We start from the raw sequence: 26,506 nt of genomic DNA, 5'->3' as shown, positions 1-26,506 counted from the left end.
GCACGCGTCTCAACACGAGCCTACTTGTTGCTTTTATGGAATAGCATTCATATATGGTGAAAGCGGTGTTCGGCTGGGCTTAGTCCTTGGGGAAGTGCAACTGGCAAGTGGCGATGGCATGAAAAAGCCATTTTGGCACCAGCCCTGCTGTAGGTTGTAAACAGAAAGCGTTGCTGCTGGCCTACCACTGTTATATCACCTCGGCCACTTCGTGTATGGCATCGCTGACTTGAGCCTCGGATCGCCACCTACCATGATCACATCTCTAACTCTGTCCCTTTTTCCGAGCTTTGAAAAAAATGAATTAAATTCTGGGGTCTTACAGGCCAAAACCATGATATGCATGAGACATGAAGTAGTAGAGGTCACCACCTAGGGTTATTTAACATGCACGTAAATCTAAGAAAAGTGTTTCTGCATTTTGCCCTCGTCGAAATGCAGCTGCTGTGGCTTGGATCGAATCAGCAACCTCGAACTCAGCATTGCAATGCCATAGCCACTATACAACCACAGTGAGTATCCCGAGCTTTGAAGAAGCCTTGGAAATTAGGAAAAAATTACATAATTATGCATTTGCTCATTTAGGACGTTGCATTCCAAAGTGTGTTTACAAGGAAGAGAATCAACAAGCAGACCACAATATAACTCAAGGACCCAGAATAAAACATGTAAGCCATGTAAGCCAAACAGTCATGCCAGCCTCTAAAGATAATAAGCTGCCATGAGCTTATCTTCTCAGAGCCCAGAAGTAATAATAATATTCATATAAATGATAACTTCACAGAAATAACTAATAACAGGCAAAGAAATGTTTATAAAGTTTATTGACAAAATATTCCACGCTTTCATTAATAAGTTGGCGATACTGATGAGTGGGTGATCAGTCTGAAAAATCAGTCAGCATATGCATTTGTGTTCTTCTGGAATAAGTTTTACCCTACAATAGACACAAATATGAAATAGTAAAATTATCAATGCAAATACAACAATCGTAATGAAAAGCTAAAACTCTGGTATTTTGCAACAAAATAATAAAATTTTGTGGATATGGATTAGTGTGTAAAAACAGTCTTACAGTGCTTGTTGTGTATGCTTCACCAGACATCCTGCCTGCTCTTGAAATATTCGCAACGTTCGTGGTCCACACAGACCCACTTGAGCTCTTTAGACCCATAAAAAGTTCATAGGCTATAGTTTCAGAAATGCTTAGTTATATTAAAGGAAAACACTGAACCTATGCAGATGGCTGGACTATATTTTAGAAACCTTGCAACATTTCCTTGATGCCGTGAGAGGCAAAGAAAAAATTGTGACTGAAGGGGGTGCACAATTCTTCCACAATCAATTTTTAAATTGCATGTGACAAATGAAGTCCCTTAGTTAAGAAGCCTCTGTTTTGCCTATGACCTTAAAGAGATTCTCTGCTGAGTAAAAAAATTATGGGGTTTTACGTGCCAAAACCACTTTCTGATTATGAGGCACGCCGTAGTGGGAGACTCCGGAAATTTTGACCACCTGGGGTTCTTTAATGTGCACCTAAATCTAAGTACACGGGTGTTTTCACATTTCGCCCCCATCCAAATGTGGCCGCCGTGGTCGGGATTCAATCCCGCGACCTTGTGCTCAGAAGCCTATCACCATAGTCTCTCCTGAGTAGTATTACCTACTTCAAGTCAGAATGCTACCCAGAGAGGGTTTCCCACACCCACAAATAGTGTTGCTATAGTGGTGTGAAGAGGTAGAATCAGTAAGCTCTTTCGATAGTAAAGTCAGTAAAATTGAACATACTGCTTTTTTTTAGTTGTAGGCAACGCAATTACGCTTTTTATTATCAGTGGTTGAGCACAGTTGTCTTATAAATAGTGGCAGCAATTAAGCCTATCATTTGTTTACATAATTTTCATGTTCACAAAAGCTCTGTACTTGGTACAAAAGATACTTTTAACACTTCTATCAGTTCCGCTTCATCTAAAAAAAAAACTGAAAGAATTTGTCTGGCTTTTTCTTGCTCTGTCAGACAGGCAGACTCCATCATCATGGTGTCACACTTCAATTCCTGGAATGTGCCACAAATCATGGATTGCATACCTGCCAACCTGGAGACCGAAATTCGGGAGATTCGCCAAGAGGGAAAGGGGAAGAGCGGCGCACCAAGCAAAGAGCAAAAGAACATTTTTTTTTCATCTAGGCCACAACAACATCAAAACAAGCTCTGAATGGCTGCCCGTAGTTACTTGTTGTCTCAGCACTCGTACTTTGATCAGATGCGGCGCATACAATTAAGTAAAACATACTTTGCAAAAAACAGTGGCCCCCTTACACTCAGCATGCTTCACCACATAACGTTGCTGTAGAACAGCAAAGCTAACTTAAGGAAACCAGCCATCATACAATGCATATTAGACCTTTGCCTCACACGGAGTTCTTAATGCGTGTCTAGATCTGAAGCAAACTGAGTTAGGCCTACACTACCTACACACAAATGCCTTAGATTTATAACTTACTTGGGTCAGGAGACACCAAGTATCTAATGACAATTATGATGCAGCTCGGCTGCTTGACAAAACTTTTTTTCTCACTGGGGGTGGGGCAGTTTTTTGGGAGAAATTATAGCCTTGTTCATACAATTGGGAGGACTGGGAAAAATTCAGGAGTCTCCTGAACAAAGCGGGAGAGTTGGCAGGTATGGAATTCTAACATATTTTAATGAGCCTAATTAAAAAAGCATGCCAAATTTCTAGGCCTAGGGTTTGTCTACAAAGGCAACTTCTATATGTCACAAAAATTGGTAGGTGGGGGATCACATGGTATCACTGATGCATGGATTGCTGCACTATTCGAAGCCGCATTTTGATTTGTCAATATCAGGCGAGAAATATGGGAGAGAAGGTGAAAAGGACGAAGGGCGCTGCACATTCTAACAGAAGTGAGAGCAGAGAACCAAGCTTATTATCCCACGTGGAATGCAGAGAAGCACAGCGTGAAAGAGGAAGAAGTGGTTTATGCAGCATGTATCCAGCTTACGGCAAAATACAGTGATTGTATGGCTAGCAACCACTAGACCAGGCTGACCAGCACCCATCAGCAGTTTGTGGCCATTACCCCTATTTTCGTGACGTGCAGAGATTACTTGTAAACGAACCTTATGCCAAGAAGCCACAGTCCATTTGGCAGGCATCTTGAAATGCGTCACCTTAAAAGAGGACTTAACTGGCAATTTTTTTGCCGCAACACTGTAGTTACAGGGTAAACAACTATCTGATAAAGCAAAAAGCAGACTACGAAATTTTTGTGTCAGTACCCCTTTAATCCCTTCTGTGCCTTGGACGAGCTCAGTACATCTATGGTTTTATGGGCGGTGATCGCACAAACAGCCTGCTTTCCGAATGTTCCGTTTGGCATTTTTGTCGCAAAGTAGGCCGTCCACAAAATTTGCGAGAACAGGAGGGACAGCGCAGCCAAAAGATGAACGAGCAAAGCCCCTTAAGTTTGTGTCGCCAATTTGGGCTTTGTTTGAGGACAACACATTAACGGCAGAACATTACCGGAGCTTACAAAAATTTTATACAGAAAACTTTCTTTTACTCTCGCAACATACAAGCCTCATAGCAAAAGTTATGCGTGAAAGTTAAAACAATTTAATAACCTCATTCTCGTTTTGTTGCCCACTAGGTGGTATCACAAGTGGACAATGTTTGTCGTCACTGCTACATGTCGTCACATAAGAATGTTCACTTGGGACCGCACACATCTCAACGCCAGCCTGCTTCTTGTTTCCATGGAAGAGCATCTATATCTGGTGGAAGCAGTGCTTGGGAGGGGGCTCAGTCCTTGGGGCAAGCACACCCGGAATATGGCAATGGCATGAAAAAGCCATCTTGGTGCCGGCCTTGCCATCAGTTGTAAACAGAAAGCGTTGCTGCTCGCCTACTACTGTTATATCACCTCGGCCACTTTGTGTGTGGCATAACTGACCGACGACTTCAACATCTGATAACGTCATGTTGCGGTGAAGGTGGCACTTGCTCCCGCATTTGCTCCCAAAAAAGACACGCAACACTCAAATCACGACAACAGCAGTGAGCATTGTTATCGGTCGCCAAATCGAATGAAGACCACTTGAGTGTGGCTTCGTAGGCATAGATGCGTCATCGAATCTTCCAGACATGCTCGTGGCAACGAGGTCAATTCCAGAACGTGCCACAATCATCTAGTAGCACGCCTACGAACTGATACACTGCAGGCCCATCTTTCAGGAAAGTATTATGGAAACGCTACATTCAAGAACCATGTGTTACTAGATGGTGTAAGCACACTGTGGCAAGACAGCAGAAACTTGATAACACCACGTAGTGAAAGCAAATGAAACTCGCGTGACACTATAGAATGGCAACAACGTCACTTTATAAACATCTTCAGACAACTACAAGCGACAACTACATAAGAGTGATATTACGGTAAAAACAGGCACCAGCAGAAAGCAAAACAATGGCGCATAACCCAAGGACTTGAAGCACTGCTGGTTCGGAAAAGGCGGAGAGCACAAAGGACCTTCTGCATCCTAAGAACACTGGCTCGCTTGCTGCCGAGAATGCCCACCAAGCAGTCGCAGAAGTGGCGGCGCAACGTGCCTTCATATAGAAAAATACGTCCCGCAACACCAGCCACTCAGGTTGGGCAAGCGACAACAAGACTATGAGAAGACTACGAGAAGACCGGCCATTGCGAGCAGATGCCAAGCGCATCATCTGCTATGAGTGAAATGGGCATTAATTCCAAAGCGAAGAGCAAACCAAACAACCTCGTCGCCCATTCCACTCCCATTAGACGAATGATTGATGATTGACAGGAGCATGACATGTGCAACATTCTGTGGTTCTGGAGCCCTGCCACACTGACAGCTACTGACAAAAGTGTGATGGTTGGCGCATCACAAGAGGGTAAAAAAAGCGAGCAGCTTGAGCAATCGCACCCCTGGTAAAAACAACCAAGGATGATCTCATCTCCTCAGTGGTACTTTGCATTCTCTAGCAATACTGTGCACAAGCCTAATTTTGTCTCAGTGCTTAGGAGTGCATTTGGTAGATGGCAACCCACATTTCATGGAACAGCGCAATCAGAAGTGAATTTATACTTTCTGAGGATGAAAAGCATGTTGGTAACTGGGGTCTCAAAATAATTTGGCCTTTCTTGGTCATAATTCGAAATAATAACGTGGAACAGAAGGGCTAAATATGTACTTGTCTTTAGTGTCCCTTCAAGAAGAAAGAAAAAAAAGAGAGGAGCAATGAGCATTGTATGCATACCTTACGGACCGCTTTCAGTTTAATTATTAGTTCACAATGAGTGCAGCCTAACTTGACTGTGTTTCTGTCTATGGTTAACGCAGAATAAGAACATGACTGCATAGCACAGCACTCAACATATGATGGCTGCTGCCAAATTGACAGAACAATTTCGCAGGAACAGTGTCGCAGAAACAGTTTGATCAACAGATACTTATGAGACTACTGGTGAGGAATACAAGCGCAAAATGAGGCAGCCAACTACATTGATACCGATATGAAACAAGCGACAAGAACCTCCACTTTAGGTGTCATATGCTTCTGTAACATTAAAGGCTATGCAGCGGATCATGGCACTGAACTGAACACAAAGTTGTTTTTTAACCCTTTCAGGATAAGGACGAGGCATATAAATACCCACAAAATTTTTTATTTTCTATCAAAATGTGCAAAACACATCAAGAATAGGCATACTCAACAAAAAGAAAAAATATATTGCAGAAATTTTTCCAGAAATAGAGGGAAAACCCCTGGCAGGAAACGAAGTGGTCTTTACCCCAGGCCACCCAAGGCTTCATGTTTAATTTGTCTTGTTTGCTGTCATCATATGTGAACCATAGGTGTACATTTCACTTGCTTTACATTACGTGTGTGACTGCGCTGCAGCCGGAGATCTGACATTTGTCTGTCTCCTCTGACCTTGCTTTCAAGAGAATGCGAGTCGCATGCCAAACTTCTTCATCACGTGTTTCTGCTCCAAACCAACAAATGATGCTTGCTGCCTGTCATTCAGTGCTGGCCAAAGACATTTAAATGCCAGAAACTTTGTACTCAATACTGAAACTTGGCAAGAAAAAAAATGTTTCTGGTATGCTGTCTGTAGGGAACATTTGTCAATAAAGTGTTAATCAGCAGTGTCACGCCACAGTAAAGCCAGTGGTGGGAAAATGTACAAGCAGAGAATTTGTTTCTATGCATCAAAAGCTTTGCAGGCACCAAAGTAAACTATGACTAGCAATATGCAAAGATAAAAAGAAGCTGCGCTGATTTTTTTCACCAAAACTGATCAGGCCACCAAATGACTGTCGTAACATGTGCGCCAGGGCAAACATGCAGAAACACAACTCTTCAGAAAACAACGATAGTTCTAAGCTAGGTTACAACTTTAATGTTTCCTGCAAAACAGTCACAACCACAACTGGATATGCAAAGCTCTAAGGTCAGCTACATGTGTGCACACCTTCAATTCTGTGGCTGGGATATTACATAAACAAACCAGGCACAGATTCAAAACAGACTGACTGTAAACCTGTCTCATTCATTTCTGCAAGAGCATAACCTGGCATATAATCTGCTAGGCTATGTAATTTATCACAAACAACACACCCTTCATGCTGCTAACCAATAAAGGCAACACATTTGCCAATAAGTAAACATTTTTAAAAATAACATCAGGCACAGCATATCCACTTGAGCAGAGGACTTCAAGTCAAATGGCACAAGGCAATGTGACAATAAGAAAAGTCCAACACAACCTAAAAGAATTTGCAAGCAGCCAACTAGCAAATTCTTTAGTGCCTGTAGAACTATCTGTTGCATAAAGTGATGCTTCCTCTACTGTTGAAAAAATTAAAACATTTGAACTACATCATAAGCCACAAAACCTTGTGCCAAAACAAAATCATGGCAGCGGGTAAGAAAACATGAATTCTGCACTGTACTGCTATATACTGCAGACACATTAATGACATGACAAATAACTGCAAGAAGTGCTGTCAATTGGTTGAACCCAGAGCAGTAAAACTTTTTGCTCATTCAGGAGAGTTGGCTGCCACAATGCATTAAACGCATGGCACTAAAGCATGGCACAAAAATGCAACTAAAAGGAATAAAATTGCCTAATTTTGCCTTAGACAAGGTGCTGCTAATTTTGGTTAGATACTGAAGTTTGCAGTCCAAGCAGGTGCATACACAGCAAAGTAGAATTAACAGTAGTTTTGGCTGGCTGGATATTGAGGACTTTTTTGTTTGTTTGACAGGACACCCACAAACACCACTAAATATCTCAGTGCTGCAGTAACAAAGCCAGTCACATGGGACACTTGTTTTGAAGAAAGAAGCAAGAGAGCTTGACAGCCAATGGACTAAAGCACACATGACAAAACCTTGCTATAGCCAAGCCAAGTAACAGTGGGCCTGTAGTTGGGCATCGTGCGTTAGTGGGGCCAACAATAGTTGTTTCAACGTAGCTGTCCAAAATTCTAGCACATTAAGACCAATGCAAAAAGAGCCTCATGCCATCGCGTTAGTGAAAATGAAGGCTCACAGAAATTAGAAGCCTTTCGCATGCCTACGTTTGGAACTAACATGCAAGAGAGGAAAGTTCCTTGGAAGACCTACAGCCAAACACTATGCATTTTTTTTTTTCATGCCGAGGCAAGCACAAATTGTTTCCTCATGCTTGCTTAGAGTTCTGGAAACCATTCAGAGCATCAGAGGGAAGGCACAGGTCAGTAAGAGCACACATGACGGCACAGTCTCAACCTGGATGACAAAACCCAACTCTTTCATCACATCCCCCATCTGACATAAAAGAATATAACGTACCATGCCACAAATACCATAACAATTGGTAGATAACCCGTAGGTAATCTGCAGAAAGAACATAAACAAGGCCAATCACTATCTTCAAAAACGAAGAAGAAAGAATTTTTTTTTCAAGACTGTGCAGTTGAGGCAGTAGTAAACAAAATTTGAAAAAGGGGCTTTGATTTCCGATTGAACACATGCCCAAGGAAACATCTCACTCAATGCAAACGCTGGAGTGTATGTAGCTGAAGATCAACAGAACTAAACATGCAAAACTAATCAAACAAACCCATGCTTAGTTTGCACAATCTGAGACAATACACGCTGAAACAGCCAAATGGCTATCTGCAGACAGTGGCAGAAGTGTTCTAACACTGTGGAAAGGAGCAGCAATATAGCAACACACATGGACAAAGAAGGTGGCAGCTGCTCTCCCCTCCAAATGCCTTATCTCTATGGTAACTCTTTGCATGCTTCATCTGGCCATTGTTTAAGCTTTTTAGACAGCCACTCGGATATTTCAGCATATGTTGTCAAAGTTCATGCAAACAAACGTGTGACATAATCCTAATGGGTAGGATAGGAATATACGTACTACTGCGTTAGTCCAAGAGGAGCACACAATGTAACGTTATCCGTCCCTTAGTTTAACACAGCAAAAAAAAAAAAGTTTTCTTTATACCTTTCGCACTGTGTTCCCTGTGACTTGCACAACTTATACACTTCCCGAATGACAAACTTGAACAGAGTATGCTGCAGCACCACCTAGACTCGAGCATACTATGCAGCTTGCTTGCATGCGATTGCCTATGTCCTGCAGCCAACCTAACAAAACTAACAAGGAAAACGGAAACTTAACATCACACAAAGTTCTTTTCCCATTCTTACAGAGCCGACCATATACTCTCAAAGTGCAATGCCACTGCCTCCATGCGGCATACGCCCACAAAATATGATTACCCTGAGCCCACAGGCAACTGAGAAGCTGCACATAAGTGTGCACTGGTAAGCATGCTAGGCAACGCAAATAAGCCATGAGAAATATGGAGAGAAGAATTTGGCTCGTACAAATGATTTTTTGCTTAGCTCACAAGGCAAAACACCACTACACAGTTGACCAAACTACAGGCCCTCTGGTCCTTAACCCTTTGAGGCGCTGCGTGCACAATTGAGTATGCCAAGGTTGTGCATCAGCTGCAAAGGCACTGATGAAAGTAATAACATTTAAAATGTGTAACATATCTAAAAACTTACAATTGGAATTGTGATGCAAGTTCGAATAACATGTGCAAAATTCTTTAGTAAAACAAGTCGGAATGTAGGTTGGGTGGGTATTTTTACTCGGGTATGAGTATGTCGTACGCAGCGAGTTCACACCTTTCCTTGTTTTTCACAATTTGTTGCACCAGGCACAATTTTCAATTGACTGGGTAAGTGCTTTTCAAGCCTGCTAGACATGAAATAGTTGATGATGGCATATCTCATGTTCCTGTATGAGTTTTCACATGGAGTCCACATTCTCTAAGCATGACACAGTAAATTATTGAAAATTGTTAATGTATTTTGCAGCTGTATACTTTTTACGGTTCCGAAAATATATTAAATGCGGCTGAGGTAAGCTTTAAATTAACAGAATCAGTTAGCGCCTGAGAGGGTTAATCATACTCGAGATGGAAAAATTTATAAGCCCACATCAGATTATATGCTAGTCTCTCAAATATGCAATGGACGTATGCTTGTAAGTTCAACGCACACTTCCCTCACTAACAATTAAAGATGTAATGGCAGTACATTAGTAATTAAACTCAAACTGAATGTAACATTAAAAGAAACAAAGTCCTCTCTTTGTAACCTCTCATCAGATGAAAGAGCTCAAAATTAGGCAGAAACAAACACGACAAATTAAGAATTCTGCCTCTAGTCTACAGAGACCAAAGAAAAAAGCACTATCCAAACACACTAAGATAATGTTTCCTTTGGAGGATGTCAGATGCAAGACAACAAAGTGCACATTGCAACTGGCATAAGCTACATATGAGAAAAGTTGTTAGACACCACACCCATGCGGAGCTGACATCCAACAGAAGGTCAAGCTTAGGCTTTGCTGCTATGACGTTATAGCTAACGTTAGAACTAGGCTTGTGCGAACATTCAATAGTTTTAATGTTCGATCGAATATTTAAAAAAAATTAATCATGGGCTTTTACGTGCCAAAACCACAACGTGATTATGAGGCACACCATAGTGCGGGACTTCGGAAATTTGGACCACCTGGGGTTCTTTAACATGCACCTAAATCTAAGTTCATGGGTGTTTCGAATTTCGCCCGCATCGAAATGCAGCTGCCGTGGCCAGGATTCGATCACGCAACCTTGTACTTAGCCCGATCAAATATTGTGCCATTCGATATTCACTTTGGCTCCAATTTCAGTATTTGAAGTTTTTTTAATTATTTGAATCTCAGAAATATACATATTTTTCTGCAAATAAGCCACACTTCCAATTACAACATCCCGGAAATAAAAAAAAAATCTGACCATATAAACCTGCAGAAATAACTGCATACAATGCCCAAATCTTTGTAAAAACAGTCTCTACATGTAAAAGCAATCTCTATTCGAAGATGCAAGAACTGTTCACACTATATCTTCGGCCAGCCGCTCTGTTCCCTACCTCTTCGGCGATGCTGATGGCAGGGACCTTTGGCCTAAAGGTGGTTTCACGACAGCATGGGCTGTGCTGCCTTGAAACCACACCTTGAGGCAGAATTCGCATGTAACCCACACCCAAATTTTAGTTAGATGTTTTCATTTATTTGGTGTGTGCGAGCGCGCGCGCGTGTGTGTGTGCGCGTGCGTGTGTGTGCGCTTGCAGAACGAAATGCGTTAAGCTCGTGCATAAACAAAAAGCATCAAGTTGAATTTGCACAACACAGCATCAATTGTCAGCGTCCCGCAGTCAAGGTCGCACTTCATAGCACGGTGACGACACGACTGGAATCCAAGAATCACTCCCACGGCCTCAACTACAACAAAATTTTAAGTAAATTGATGCACAGCAGTAAGCAAGAGCCTGTAAACAAACTTTCTGTACAGCTGGAGTTGCAAGAAACGAACATATTGGAATAACGACACTTTGAAAATAAACTGATTCATAGATAAACCAGTTTCCTTTCTTTCGTTTTGAAAGAACGAACTTTTCTTAGTTTGTCAACATCTGGCTCTAATGTCAAGGTTTATGTAAATTCCAGAACTATTTGAACTATTCACTTTCAATTAACTTGACATTACTTACTATTCACTTTGAACCCGAAATTCATATTCGCACAAGCCTACATAACAACCCTTAATAAGAAGGTGCATGAAGGTAGTGTAATGAACCTCAAAGGCAGTGCTTGGCATTAAATTTAACATTTTCCTCTTTGTGCAAAACAATGTACAACCACAGTGGTGTACCTGCATTTCAGACACTCAGGCAACCTTCACACATGGCAGTTTTGTTCACAAAGAACAAGCTTAAGTGTAGAATTCTTCGTTTCATACAGAGAGATACTTAGACGCTCTTGTACTGTATTTACTCGCTTCTAACACGCACTTCTGTAACAAAAAAATATTTAAATTATGGTGTTTGACATCCCAAAGCCACAACATGGCTATGAGAAATGCCGTAGAGGGGACAGCTCCGAACTAATTTTGACCATTCAAGGCTCACATGCACATTAGAATCGACCACAAAAATGTTTCCACTAGTCACACTCCATTGTCATTTACTTCATGTCTGTCCACGTGGTGCATTTCCTGCACACATTCTTCAAATGAAAAGATACTGCACCACTGCTGTGTGCAAGCTCCACATCCATTAAATGCAGGCACGGCATGATTCAAAAAACAACACCAAGGTGTGGAGCACCATTGTACCTGCCGCCTGCATGCATAATGCTGACTGTGTATGGCGTACTGAAAAAAACAAGGTGCCTCTCCTTATTATACAGTAGAATCTCATTAATCTGAACTCCAAGGTGAACAGAAGCTTAGGTATTTGAATAAACAGAGTTCCGACTAAGGAGAGCACCTTTAATTTTAGAGCCCGATCAATTGCACAGTACAGAGCACAAAACCAAACCCATCACTGGGATCTCATTGATAGTTTCATATTTCCTCCATCAGTGCACAATGACATGTGCCAGAAGAAGCCTAGGTTCCATATAAAGTCCAAGTATGATAAGATTGCACCTTGTGTGCCATTAGCTGTGGGTGTGAGGGAGAACCTGCAAGGGTGTGCCAAAAAGGATAGTGGCTTGATGCGTGCCTAGCCGTCTGCCGCATGCCCGATATTGGAGATGACGTGACCGAGCATGCAATAATGGCATCAAGCGTGCACTAGGAGAGAGGGAGGGAAGGGAGGGGCGTAGGTGAGGGGGTGCGGTAACATGATCAAGTGCATGCTACAGTCTCCTTCCTGCTACTGTAAATTTTAAGCCGGATGGGAAAGGACGGCGCACACCACTCTGCTTGTTCTGACTTGGTCTTGGCTTCCTGCGCAAGCACGCCTTTCCTTGCAACTTTTATGACATTACAGTAGCTTGCAATGCATTGAACCTTCACCTTTGGCTTGAGTTTGTCCGAAAAGCGGTTCATGGGAGTGCAAAACTTTGTACGGAATAACCACTGAGCATTTTTTGGAGTTCGAATTCATGGGAGCATTTGTCTATTCAAATACACAGGAGTTTGCCAGGACTAAAAGAGCAGTTGGAATTATCCATCAATTCAAATTAAGACATTTTAAATTATCAGGATTTCATTTTATGTCATGTGCTTTCCATGCAAATGTCAGGATAGGTTCTCATTCGTGTAGTAGTTCAGAGCAACCATCGGTAACTTGACAAGCAACTCACTCCCACACAAAGCTTGTCGGGGTACCTTGGGGTAGATCCCATATCCCATTGGCAAATATGTGTATATACTAGCTTATCTATTAAGAAACATCCTCAAATCTCCAGGTGAAGTACATTGATGTTTTAGTTGGCAATTATTCACACAGTGAAAAATGGACTACTGAAATTTGTTTATTAGAATTTCAATAGTTCACCACAAATTTTGAGGACTTATTTCTCGAAAGTGGTGCTAAGTGCGGGATTTATACTACATGGACATTACTTCATTTATGCTCAGCTTCACTTAATACAACCGGGAAGTGTGCTCTAAAGCAATCAATTTCAGAGCTAGCGAACCTTTGGCTCTTAGCTAGCATTACTGTGCAATTTTACTGACAAGCAGTGTCTGCCTCTTGAACTAACCCAGCTGATGTGACAGAAGTGTAATATCTACCACAGGAAATCATTTAATATTGAAGTTTGTTTTTATTAAAGGGACTGACAACTGGCCAGAATCTGTAGCGAGACGTTGATGGAAATGAAATGACCATGATTTATAGTCATACAATTCAGCACACTGTTCCAGATTTAAGTAGGAATTATAATTGTAAGTTGGCAAAGTAAGACTCAAAAACCAGTAAGTCGGCCAGGCGGTAAAGTATCGGCACTTTGGATGTATTATCTGAGATTACTGTAAGTAAGTACACTGTTATTAAGTACAGCATACTTACTGCTTAAAATTGGAGTTCGTATATTACAGTAAAATCTCGTTAAACCGTACTCATTTAAACAGTAGTTTCGCTTTAAAAGTAGTAAAGTCAAATCCCCGACTCAGCGACTCAGCGGCCATTGAACATAATGTGTTTTGTATCCGGATAAACCACACCAGCTTATTGTGTACGTATCGGCTGGCACGTAGTGTTTCCACTTTTCATCGCGCAAACACGGTGGTGCGTCATCTCCATCAGGTGGCCCGGCAGAACAACTAGCCTCAGAGATCGGAACAATGGCCTCCAAGCGCCCTGTGCATTTGTCCGTGAAGCCACATTAACATCATTTCGGCGGCATGTCAGAGAGCGTTGTGGCACAGTATTCCTTTCTCTATGGTTGTGGCGTCACGCAAGTGAGGACTCGCGTCATGCCGAAGCTCGGATAAAAAAGGCACCGGATGCTCAGCATAGAAGAAAACTTAGACATCGTTCGTACTATCGAACGTGACACGAAGAAGTTGGCGCTGGCACGCAACAGGGATCTGCTGTTGACGTTGTTGATCTGCTATTGTGGCATTTGGAATGCGAAGAAGTTGCTCGGCAGCACTGCTGCCACCGCTAAGAGATGTCGGCTGCGAGGTTCGATTTTTCGCCATCGTTGCCTCTGTTGTTACCGACGCGTCGGCTAGCAACAGCGATGAGGACGACACAGGAAGCGACAGCACGGGCGACTCAGGCCGACAGTGGCAGAAGCTGCGCGTTATGTCAGCCTCACGAATGCAATTGTCGCGACAAGAACAGCACCCTGCAATAAAAAAAGGTGCCCCGCGACTTCTGCAGCGCTACCGCGCGCGTGCACGGAGAATACATAACGCCGAGGAATCTGCCATGCGAGTGTTTGCCGAGAAGAGGGGGCTGGCTGAAAAGCTGTCTTGCAGCTTCAGTAAGTTTGAGGCCGCTGTCGCTGCTACACCGCCGTGGCATCAAACTAAAATAGCACTTGGCTAAGTGAATAAATACTGCATGTTTTTTGCCCCTTTCATCGCACCCTCTCTGAGTTATGTTTTTGACACGTAAGTGGTCGATCTCATGCTATTTCGGTTAAACAGTACAACCGTTTAGCACATACTTTTTCCGAGCTCCGGCCAACTACGGTTTAATGAGGTTTCGCTGTATTAGGTTTTTGCGCTATATTCTGTGTGTATTACGAAGTAAAAAAAAGTGCATGCTAGCGAGCGACACTGCCTTCGTGATAACGAGTGGTGCAGGCAGAGCTGGTCTATGCATAGCAGCACATTACGGCTGTTATATGTGCACAAGTTTGCGAGTTAGTACGCCGAGTTCTGTGGTCTGTGAGATATAAAATGATATCGACAAATTGTGCCATAAATGAGTGCCAGCACTGCAATAATAGCACTATTGGCATTTCCTACAACTTAGCACGCCTTACTTAAAGAGAAAGCTTGGTGCATGTGGTCAGCAAAAGCATGTTTTTTGAGATTTTTATTTATTTATTTATTTGCAAATACTGCTATCCCATGAATTGGGACATTGCAGGAGTGGTAAAGAAGATTATACATAAACAATATTAGGAAAGTGCACGATTACAAATGGGAGTGCAAAGATTTACAGAGAAAACAGTACAGTATCATGAAGAAAAAAACATGATTTGGCAATTCTCACGCAAAATGATCAACAGACATTTCACGTAACGTGCCATCTAAATCGTTCCACAATTCGACTGTGAAAGGAAAAAATGAAAATTTGAAGCTGTCTAAAAACGGCATAAACGGCACGATGTTAAGCGGGTTGGAACGGCGCGTGACACGTGCTGAAGAACTGGCGAAAGAAAAGGGGACGTCAACATAAATACGCTTGTTGATAATCTTGTGAAGTAGGATAATGCAATCACATATGCGTCTGTGTTCAAGTGTGTCAAGTGATAACGTGCGGGCGTGAACTGTGGGAGAGAAGTGACGGTCATAACGCTTATATATAAGTCTTATTGCTTTTTTCTGCACGTTTTCAAGTTTAATGATGTCTTTGGCGAAGTGTGGCAAATAGCCCACCGATGCATATTCAAGTACAGGCCTTACTAAAGATTTGTGCACCGTCAGCTTGCAGTTTTTGGTTGCATCTTTTAATGTACGTTTTAAGAACCCGAGTTTCCTGAGTGCCTTGGAGCAAGTTAAATCTACATTTCAAGACCAATTCAAGTTTGATCAGAACGTTACACCTAGGTCATTCACGTGCGTTAGTTGATGTGTGTTGTTAGTGTACGAAAAACAAAAGGGATTTTTCTTGTTAGTGAATGTCATCGATACAGTTTTGCTAAAATTTAACCTCATCTGCCATGTGTTGCTCCAATCACAGAAAGAAGAAAACACATTATTTAGAGTAAGCTGGTCGCATGCATTATTCATATTTGAATACAGAACGCAGTCATCTGCATATAAACAGATTTTAACTAACGTGTTATTAGTTATCTGGACGACGTCATAATGTAAACGAGAAATAAAAGTGGCCCTAGAACTGATCCCTGCGGGACGCCAGATGTTATATAGACAGACATTGATTGAGAGTGATTAAACGTGACAAACTGTGATCTTAATCACAAGTAGTCCTTAATCCAGCCTAGTAGTCGGACACCGTGAGTTCCCTTGAAAAAGGCGCCAAGTTTAGTAATGAGCTTACTATGACAAACCAAATCGAATGCTTCTGAGTAGTCGAAAAAAAGGCATCCATCTGACCGCGATGATTTAGGCATGATGCAATGTCGTGTGTGAATTCAATGAACTGCGTGAGAGTAGAAAACCCAGCCCGAAAACCATGCTGATTATTAGACAGAAGATTATTGTTAGACAAGTACAAGACAATATGTTTATGAATAATGTGTTCCAATACCTTGGAGCAAGTGCATATTAACGAAATCGGTCTATAATTGGAGAGGCTTTGTTTATTACCAGACTTAAATACTGGTACTACATTAGCTATTTTCCAAATTTGTGGAACGGTTTCAGTTTGGAGGGATTTTTGGAAAATAACAGTCAAGTACCGGGCACACCACTCAGAATACTTTTTTAGGAACATGTTAGGTATGTTATTGGCTCCAGCACTTTTGGTCGTGTCAATTCGCAACAAAAGAATTTGAGATTCGTTTGTGTTACAGCCGAGCCCACTTATAAAAATATTAAAGTGCCACAAAAATTCCATTATTATAACCAATAATTGTTATAACCAGGTTGCATGAAAACATCAAAGTAAGGTGATGGCAGAGGTGATGTGAGAAAACTATAATGGTGGGGAGGCCAGTACCCCTCCCCACCACCTTCCTACATTCGGCTGCTAATTGTGTTCCCTCGTTTACTTCCTGGGCACTCTGATCAAGCGTAACAAGCCACGGCTGTTGGCGTTAAAGAATGGCACTGCTATAACAACTTCAACGAGGGGTCACTGGTGGCAAGCGATATACGAGCACCGCCGAGGCATCGATTTTGTGGCCCCGTAAAGGGGCCTTTTAAAAAAGCGAGAAGGTTGCTGCAGCAACCTGTCAGCTTGAGAAATCCTGGAGAAACGCTGAGGCAAGATCGCCACAAGCATCTCGCCACGTACTTCTTACTGGCTTGCACGAAAAAACCCTACGTCCGTCAGCCTTGTGTGCTTTATGCAAAGCTTGCCGACATCCTTCTCCAAGGCATCCAGGTGCTCCACATAGTGCAGAGGAAGGTTCCTCGCAAACACAAAGCCCCGGAGGGACTGAATCATCTGCCGGGCCTCTTGTGAGGTCAACGTTGAGGCAGCCTGCCCTACCTTGTCATTGCTGCCGTCGTCACCGTCGCTATCCGATACAAGCATGTTCGCAACGATCGCCTCATTGGTTAGAAGCACTTAGTTTCCAAATCTATAGCATTGCACTTTCTTTTCACCGGCAACGTCGTGCATTGCTGATGATTAGCGGGCGGATCAGCCATCTTCCGTTTCGGCGGCGAGTCAAATGAGCCTTAGAAACCACGTGGCCAGGAACGATTTTGACGCAACCAACGAAGATAAACGCGAGCGATTAAGCTGTTTGTAGAACTGTGCTGAATGAGGAGCCAGCAAGCAATCTGGGAGCAGTGCAGGTGGCACGGGCCATTCATGTTCGGAGCGGTGGGAGGGCAACAGGAGAGAGGCGCATAGAGAAGGCTGGAAAATGAACACGCGGTGGCTGTTGGAGCAGTGGGCCATCGTGCATTCGAATTTCGGCTCGAATCGCACTACCTTTCGGCTCGTACAACCTGCAGCCGGACTTCATTGTTATAACTAATAATGTCGCTACGGGGCATTGTAGTAAGCGGTTATTTCACCATGGAAAACATACAAAAGCTGATGGTGCAGCAGCTTCTCATCGTTATAACTGATATATTGTTAAAACCGGTATCGTTATAAGTGGGTTTGACTGTACATGGAGGGAGCCGTCGCTGGGGCTTAGATTCGGACACCAACTATTATTGTAAACATAATTCAATGCTTCATAAAACATGAACCGCAGGAACATCTATTGATAATCAAAATATTACTTTCTTACAGCTAAAGCTGCACTTGTCGCTTGCTTCCCACCAATGCCGGCATATAATCACTATTGCACTCACCTATCACTGCTTCCAGCATGTTTATTGAGCACGACAGCATCCGCAATGCAGATCGGAAAATTATGATACTAAAAAAATGTTCCACAGCATTTTCCGCATTATTACTATGTGATTGAACAGTCAGACCAGTAAGCTTTCCATTGCACTAAAAAAAAATGGGCACCTTAAAAATGGTTGCCAGTCTCTTTAAAACAACCCAGAACATTACACATAACAAAGGGATCACATGGACATTTCGAAGACCCTCAAACAGATAGCACATACAGGGTGTCCCACGTAACTGGACAGAACCAAGGTAACGTTGTTTGCCATGGCTTGGTGCAAGTCAGATAACTTTTTGTATTTAGCCTAATTACATAATTAGGCTATTAATTAAGTTCTAAAATATTAGTAGGAAAATTATAGGCCATCATGAAAAATTTCCTATCCATCCTTCTACTGCTCTATACGTGCTACATAAACATTTTTTCTGTGCCAGAAAGAACCTCACCAGTTTGATAAAACAAAATAAGGGATGGTGTAAACTTAATTACTTCCACAACACATTTTTTAATGTCTGAAGCTTCTTAAAATACAACAAATAAAAATTTAAAAGCTATGTTTCGAAAAAAAAAAAAAAGAATGTACACAAATCATTGATGATCATTGTAAGTGTAAGCGAATAGCCGAACACTTCTAGAAAGCTATTACAGTACAACCTCGTTCATACATTTTGGAAAAAAATTCGAGAAAAAAAACGTAACCCAGAAAATGTACAATCCAAAGTGACTAAAAACTTTGACAGACTCAACTGTAGTTGAAATCTACGTAATGGGAAACATTGCGCAAATCATTGCACCGGAGACGTCGACACGCATCGAGTTGCAGGGGCTTTGGCGGTCAGAATGTTGTTTCATTGTTTTCCTATTGCGCAGTGTTTTAAGACAATGACAGGAAACCAAAATGAAATTGAGCTGGTGGGCGACGCCAGATGCCACCGAAGAGAAATGCGACGCTCACATCGTGCCGCCTGCAACAGGGAACAGCGGCTCGTTTAAATTACCCCCAACTAAAGGCATGCAGTGTGCTTTCAACGGTACCACACAGTGTGAAACAGATAAACGAAGATGCTTATCGCAACAGGGTTATCGGTGACAGCTGTGAATGTGGCGTGCGACAACCCGGTAGGAGGAGATTGACTGGTAACGGAATCAGAAGCTCAGTGCTCGCCAGCGTTGTCACACGAGACAGGCAGGCAAGTACAACTGCGTGGACGCTGATGTGGCGGGTGGCTACTGTTCTCAGTTGCGCACTCCCAGCGCTTTTTCTTATTTACATGGGATCCAGCAGCCAGAAAACATATCATACGATCCCAGTTTGGAAAAATACTGAACGCTGGTGCCGAAAAATTGTGTTTTCCGGAAAAGTATGAACCAGTAAAAAAATAAGGGTAACTCTATTGGGTCATTTCTTGTGTTCTAGATTGCGAACATTGGCGGCAGAAGATCACGCAAAATAGGATCGTATCAACAAGGTTGTGCTGTATAGCTTTATTAAAAGAATGGTGCACCTGAAGGCGTATATCTGTTGCAGTGAGGACATTTAGGTAGCGCTTGTTGTTTCATTGCGTAATTCCATAGAAAGCATAACCGTTAACCAGCACATTTGTAGCGGTGCTGGAGCCCTCTACTACAGCTGCGACAGAGTGAGAAGGCAGCGGGAGAACAGGAGGGAAATCCTTTTTGAGTGCTACAATGCATTGTCTAAACCTTCAAAAACCCCAACGTTCTCACGTGACAGCTTGTGTCGAGAAACCCCGCTATTCACTCATGCACAACAATATTACAAAGGCATGTTTTCAATGAAGCCAAGTTCTACCTTAACCCCTTCACTTCTGCCCGTTCAGCACTCTGGCGCGCCTAGGGTTCCATGGCCCATTTTCCTGCATCATTTCGGGGGTGCCATGACATAATAAATTGCTCTAATACCAGCTACAGACATCACGTTTAAAAAAATGTCTGGTTTAATTTGTTCATAAAAGGCTTCCGCATCAGACGCAGTAAAAGAAAGAAGCATAAAGTGAGTATAAAGAAGTTTAAAACATCCAGCAACGCAGAGTGCAGCATTGCGTCTTTCTCACTCAGAACGCCTCTTGCACTTTTTGACTTGACCCTTGAAAATTAATCAGAGCCTTGAAGGGCTCTGCTACACAGTGTTTGGCAGTACTATATGCTGAAAAAAATGAGCCTGCTCGGAAGTCCGGACGCTTTTTTTCGAGCCTGGTACACAGGTTACAATGGCTACAATAGAGCGGAGTTGAGCAAGCGGGAAGGTTTCCACTGTTTTACTATTGCTTTCGCCCGAAAGTGTGGAAAAGAAGTCCATCTAGTGCGCAAAACTAAAAACTAAAAATTAGCCTGTAGTCTGCTGCCATCTATGAAAAACTTGTCAAGACATCCACTTTAAAGGTGGCCGCGGGAGCTCATGGGTTAACATTGTTGCCCATTACCTATCTTCACAACCTCTGGAATAGCCCTGGATGCTTAATGAAATTCGATGCAATATTTATTTTACCATTAGAAATGCCATATCTAGCACTCATAATTTTGTAAGAACTACGTTTGCATAGCTTTCTATACTGGTATACACTCAAGCCTCATTATAACGAAGTTGAAGGAGGAGCTGAAATTATCTTGTTATATCCAGTACTTCGTTATATCCATTATTGTCATATACTGCAATATATGCACAGTGAGGTGCGAAATTGTAAACATGAAAATAAGAAGGCAGCTTTGCAGCCCGCAGAACCACTACATGGCCACGCATGCGATGAATTTTGAATAACACAAGAGAATCTTCAGCCACGCGACTTGGCATCTGACGCGACAGCCTTTTGATAGCTAGCTTTGGTTCATTGGAAAAAGGACACAGCGCAAAAAAGTCAAGGACATGAGAGAGCAACACGCACACAGCGCTGACTTACGTGTCGTGTGTCACTCTCTCGTGTCCTTGTCTTTTTTCGCTGTGTCCTTTTTCCAATTAATCACCAACAACCCCAAGCTTCCACGCTATGCACCTTTGGTTCCATTGCGGTCTTTCGTGTCAACTTTCCGCTTGGCTCGCTGCAGTCGAGCAGCACATGACACACACCACAGTGCAACACTGTGTGATGAAGGAGGCAAGCGAACTTTAACGCGCCAACTCGAGATGTTCGACAAAACTGGCACAGGCCGGCTTCATTGGCCTCTGAGACTGCACCAATACCATTGCCATCTCGGAGGCCAAGCCCAGCTGCCAGCCCGAGCGGCACGGCATGCCGCAGGGAGAGGGAAAAGTTGATGCACGGCCTGGGCATGACCCCTGCGATTGCGCCGGGGATATCTCTAGGCCAACATCACTAGATAGGGGCAGTTGAGAAACTCCATGGGCTGGCCACAGCAGCGAGGTGGCCCCTGACTGCCGCCCATAAAGAGGCGGCACTGTGATCGGGATGCCTCCTGATCATGTGACTTTTGCTTAGTATGTCGTCTGCTTCATTGTCTGCTGCTGCCATCATTCAGTTCACGTAAACCGCCGCAACCTTTTCAGAACACCTCCAGTTCTCCGAAATTGATTAATGGTATGCATTGCAAGAGGAATGTGTCACCCTGCCGCGAGCACAGTAACTTTCTCGCTAAAGGAGGGCACATCTGAACTGTTCTATAGGGCAGGAGGAGCTCTCGACGCAATGTCTGGGCTAATGTTTACAAAGTGCTGACCTATCCCAGTGCTGCTTAGGTATGGTGTTTACACTTACCTAAAGAATAAATGCTCATAAACACATGAAGGGTGAATTTTTTGCTGAGATATATTCTTTTTAGCTTTGGCGGGCTAGCAAGCGCGCTTTTGTGATGAATAAATGAATTGTGCGCAGCAAGCATCCAATTTATTTATTTATTAAGAGTAGCAAGCGTTACAAACGATTAACTACTTGAGTGCTAATATGACGGCACCAACAAAAATGTTTTGCCAACTGTAGGTTTAAAATGCCCCGGCCCACACATTACCATATTTTCATCGTGTTAGCATTAATTGTAAATGTTCCGTTTGCGCAAACAAGCCTTAATACTTTGAGAAGTATACAATAAGCAAGCAATACTCAACAAAACTGAAAGAAGAGAAGGTACACACAACTGTGTTAGAATGAAACACGATAATTTTAGCTGGCTGGCACGGCATTCAGCGTGTGAATTTCCGTTCCAAGAATATTTTTTCTAATGTTGGTGCAAGCCTGGCCCTGTACACCTCGGCAGAAAAAAAGACCCTTCCCCTCAAAGTGAGTCGTGAGCAGCAATATCCACTCGCACTTGCTTATGGTCTGCGTTCGAGCAAGAGAGCAGAACTGCACAACAAAGTCATCTGTTCAGACCAAGTGAATGGGCTAAATGCACTCGGTAACATCAAGCAGCGTCTCTTTTTCAAATATATGTTCACTAACTAAGATCAGATCTCTTTATTTGCAGAAGAAAGAGCTCGTCTGAAGGTGTGCTCTAACCATGCCACGTTGTCTGCTACACGGACGGCTCCACATGACCTGGTCCTAAGTCGACGCGAGCACTACCCTTGGATGGGCGACAAGTTATGACCACCTTTTCTAAAGAGTTTTCCAACTGACCTCTTCTAGTAACGTTGGGCAAGGCCCAACTGTGGCTGCCTACGCAACGTGCCATAGAGAAAGAGAGGAGTGAATGCACTAATTTTTCACACCACCGCACAGCATGGCGTGACTCACGCAGACTTGCGTGTGACCCCCCGAGGTTGTGCAGGGGAGATTTCGGAGGCCATGCCCAGCTGCACCTGCCTGCATGGTGAGCCGCGCACAAGTGAATGCATTGATCTTTCGCACCGCTGCCTGTAGCCGCACAGCGTGGCACAGCTTGTGCAGCCAAGCATGCCCAAGAGAGAGAGAGAGAGAGAGAGGTGGAGAAGTGCAACAGTGAGCTGCTGCTTGTGTGCAGCTACGCGCGACGGTGAGAAAGACCCGTGCTGTTCAATGACATATTCAACGCAGCGATGCTGGAGTTTTGAATTGCCATGGCGCACAAGTGCAGAACACCTCACAAAGCAATGTGCTTGGCGTGCAATGGTTGGGTATTTTTGGTTTTGTAGACAAATCTAGCTTGTTATATCCATTGGCAGAACAATTTCACTTCGTTAAAACGAGGTTTTAAATTTATGGATCTTTATGGGGATTTCAAGGGGATTTTCATTTATTTTGTTATATCCATTATTTCGTTATACTGTCGAAGCCGACTATATCAAACCCGTTTATATTGAATTGTCCTGTATATCAAACAATTTCTGAACACAGTATAGTTACTATGAGTGTATATAGCAAAAATTACAGTTACATCGAACAAAAATAGCAGCGACTCCCAATATATCGAACGTCAAGCGGCGCAAAAGTGCCCCCAGAAGGTGGCTTTCCCTCACGGCGACAGGGAAACCCGCCGACACATCCCAAAGTGGTTTAGCTCAGCGACGCGGCTCCATTCACCCGCTCTCCCTACCATGACCACATCACGTCAGACGAGTCGGCGACGCCCCCCTGCAAAAAATTATTCAGGCCCGCCCACAGCGCTTCCTCAGACAGCCAATCAGAGGCTCTTGTGCCCTCGTCGTGCAAGATGGTGGAAGTCAGAGTTGCCTCGCTGCTTTTCTCGTTCGTTGTGTTTACACCTTGTGGGCCTTCTCCCGCAGTGGTGCTGTGATGGCTAGCACGAAGCGCACTACATTCGCCTTTCCCCGTTAAGCTCGAAATCATACATCGAGTCGAACACGGTCAGAAGTTCGATGTCACCGCAGCATACAAGATTCCAAGGTGCACTCTCAGCACGATCTTGAAGAATAAGGGTAGATTAGGGCTAAAGCGGACAAACAACCCGGTGCCCGTGGCGCCCAACGCATATGCACAGCCGTGGCGTTGAGGCAGCCGTGTACAAGTGGTTCATCCAAAACTGCTTCAGACGTGCCAGCTTCCGCATGCCCGGTAATGACTCTGAAAATGCTTATGAGTGTGACGAAGCCATTGCAAGTGTCGCCAAAGTTTAAAGCGAGCTGTCACAATTTCCAGACGCCGTTGACAGATCAACAATCGACGAGTTTGTGAGTGCAGATGGTGGTGTCACAACCAAGGGAGAGCCCGAAAACAAAGACTACATTGCCGACATCGTACCGAACATAAGTGAAAGTGGGCACAATGAGGAAAGCAATGATGTTCCTTTGCCCACATCCTCCAACGTGATTGGTGCATCGCACTAGTCTGGCGCTTCTGTGCAAATGTGGAAGGTTGCAGCTTCAGCTGCTCCAACTATTTAGACATTGTGCAGAAGTGCGTGCTGCCGCAAGCAGCAAAGTTGCCCAAGCGGAAGAAGATACAGGACTATTTCATGCGAAACTAAGCTAGTTTCATCAATAAAGTGCTTTTATAAATGGTATGTGCTTTTATGACGCCCAATTCTTTAGCAGGCTTATATCGAATTATGCTTTATATCGAACTGATGGGCACTTTTTTTGCGAGTTCGATATAACCGGGTTTGACTGAGGTTCAAGCGTATTTATTGTTGGTGACAAGCGCACTCTGCACTTTGGTTTTGTATCACCGACCACCAACCATGAAAACAGGCATAAGACCCAACGAAAACTTAAAAAGAAAGTTCATAGGTGGTAAGACACTTTAACTGGAGCTGCAACTGCATTTTTCTTGTTCTGACCATGGAAGTTGGGTGAGCATTACAACCTACAATGTGTTAGAATCGAGTAAATACAGTAAAAGTCTAGTAAATCCAGTAGCCTAGTAATTAAAGCAGCCATTCAGGACTTTTTCTCAAGATATGTTGTCCTTTTCTCATGCTTCTTGTTCTAGCAATATAAATGCACATTGCAACCAAGTCTCATAATAACAAAGTCTCATCCCACAACTACAACTACAACAAACAAAATTTATAGCCAATATTCATTATAAGCATGTATTCATTACATTGGTGAAAAACATTTTAGCGTACTTCATTATGCCCAATAATATGTTATATCCACATTCGTTATATTGAGATTCGACTGTAATACACTAGGGCAAGACTACTCAGGTGCTTACATGTATGGTATTTGCAAAAATAGTTGTTCTTGACTAAAATGTCTAGATTAAAGGAATGCTTCATGCTGTGCTCATGATAGTGCCATAAGTACAATGCTAAATTTTCTTTGTAAGCCCCAGGCTTGACTATATTGTGCCAACACCATGTAAGAAAGGCAACAGTAAATGTGATGCGGTATTCCATAAGCAACTCTGTGCACACACAAGATTCAAGTTGTGCAATAAGGCATCCAACTTCATTACAATGCACCACTCCTAGGCAAATTGGACAAGGACTGAACATCTTTCCGGAGCCTGCTTCAGGAGCAAGACTATAACACGTGTTTCAGAGCCTCGGCTGCGGCTGCTCCATGCAGTGTCAATTACATTTCCAGCCTTAAAGCTGTCTCTTGCTCCAATAGTATCACAGCCAGGGTGCTTTGACACGAAGAATTAAATACGCCAATGCCAATAGAATTTCTCCCTACTGCCATAGTATATTGCGGTAGACCAGAAAAAAACCTAACTGCTAAATGTGCAATCTATTGGACATGCTACCTGCTTTCTCTGCAGACAGTTCACTCAGAAAAGCAGCTTGGCCACCAGGTTCTTTTAGTATTTTATCACATGCTTGTTGCCTGGCAGTAGAATGCTGTATGAGCTGAGCCACTGTGGGGAGTATTCAAGTGGCACAGTCACATAGCTGACACACATCGCATTTTGATACTCCAAATGTTAGTTCTCGCTTGCCACATCTAAACCACGCAGTCACGGCTCAGTGGATAGCTCCCTCAGCACAGGGGGGGAGCTCCTGCAGTTACTGCCATCGTCACTGCTACTGCTCAAACTATGGAATTTATTTGGCCTTGATGCAGTTCTATCAAGAGAGAAAAGTAAATAAAGTGGCTTAAAACTATATTGTGGGTTCAAATTGGAACATACATGTGACCCACAAAAAGGTTTCACTAAAGGACCAATTCAGGATGGACACAAAATCCAGAGGTATCACTGGTGCACTCTTTTACGTTATCCCAGTCTGAGAGACCATATGCAGTGGAAAATTAATTTGACAACTTGCATCGCAGCAGTCTGTCAAGAAAAGAACATGAGCTTCATGTCCCTAATACAGCATGCCACCCTACAGCGTGTGGGTTAGTTGGCGATAATTCACAATTACTTTTTGCGCGAAAAAAAATTTACTACAAGGACACAACACAAGCGTAAACTGTGCTCAATTACACCGTGAAGCAAGGGGGAAGAAAGAAGACAGGAAGGAAACTATAAATCTTGTCATGCAGATACCTTTTCAACCATTCACCACTGTGCGT

At 43.1% G+C, this 26,506-nt stretch overlaps 1 protein-coding gene across 4 annotated transcripts in view; it reads right to left on the bottom strand.

Moving 5' to 3' along the window:
* LOC126516508 (uncharacterized) overlaps positions 1-26,506 on the bottom strand; it is a 222,000-nt gene that overhangs the window by 160,857 nt on the left and 34,637 nt on the right. The gene's annotated exons all lie outside the window — the stretch shown is intronic.

Source organism: Dermacentor andersoni, chromosome 1 (assembly GCF_023375885.2).
Source record: "Dermacentor andersoni chromosome 1, qqDerAnde1_hic_scaffold, whole genome shotgun sequence".
In the NCBI taxonomy this organism is placed as follows: domain Eukaryota; kingdom Metazoa; phylum Arthropoda; class Arachnida; order Ixodida; family Ixodidae; genus Dermacentor; species Dermacentor andersoni.
This window is presented reverse-complemented; position numbering and strand designations above follow the sequence as displayed.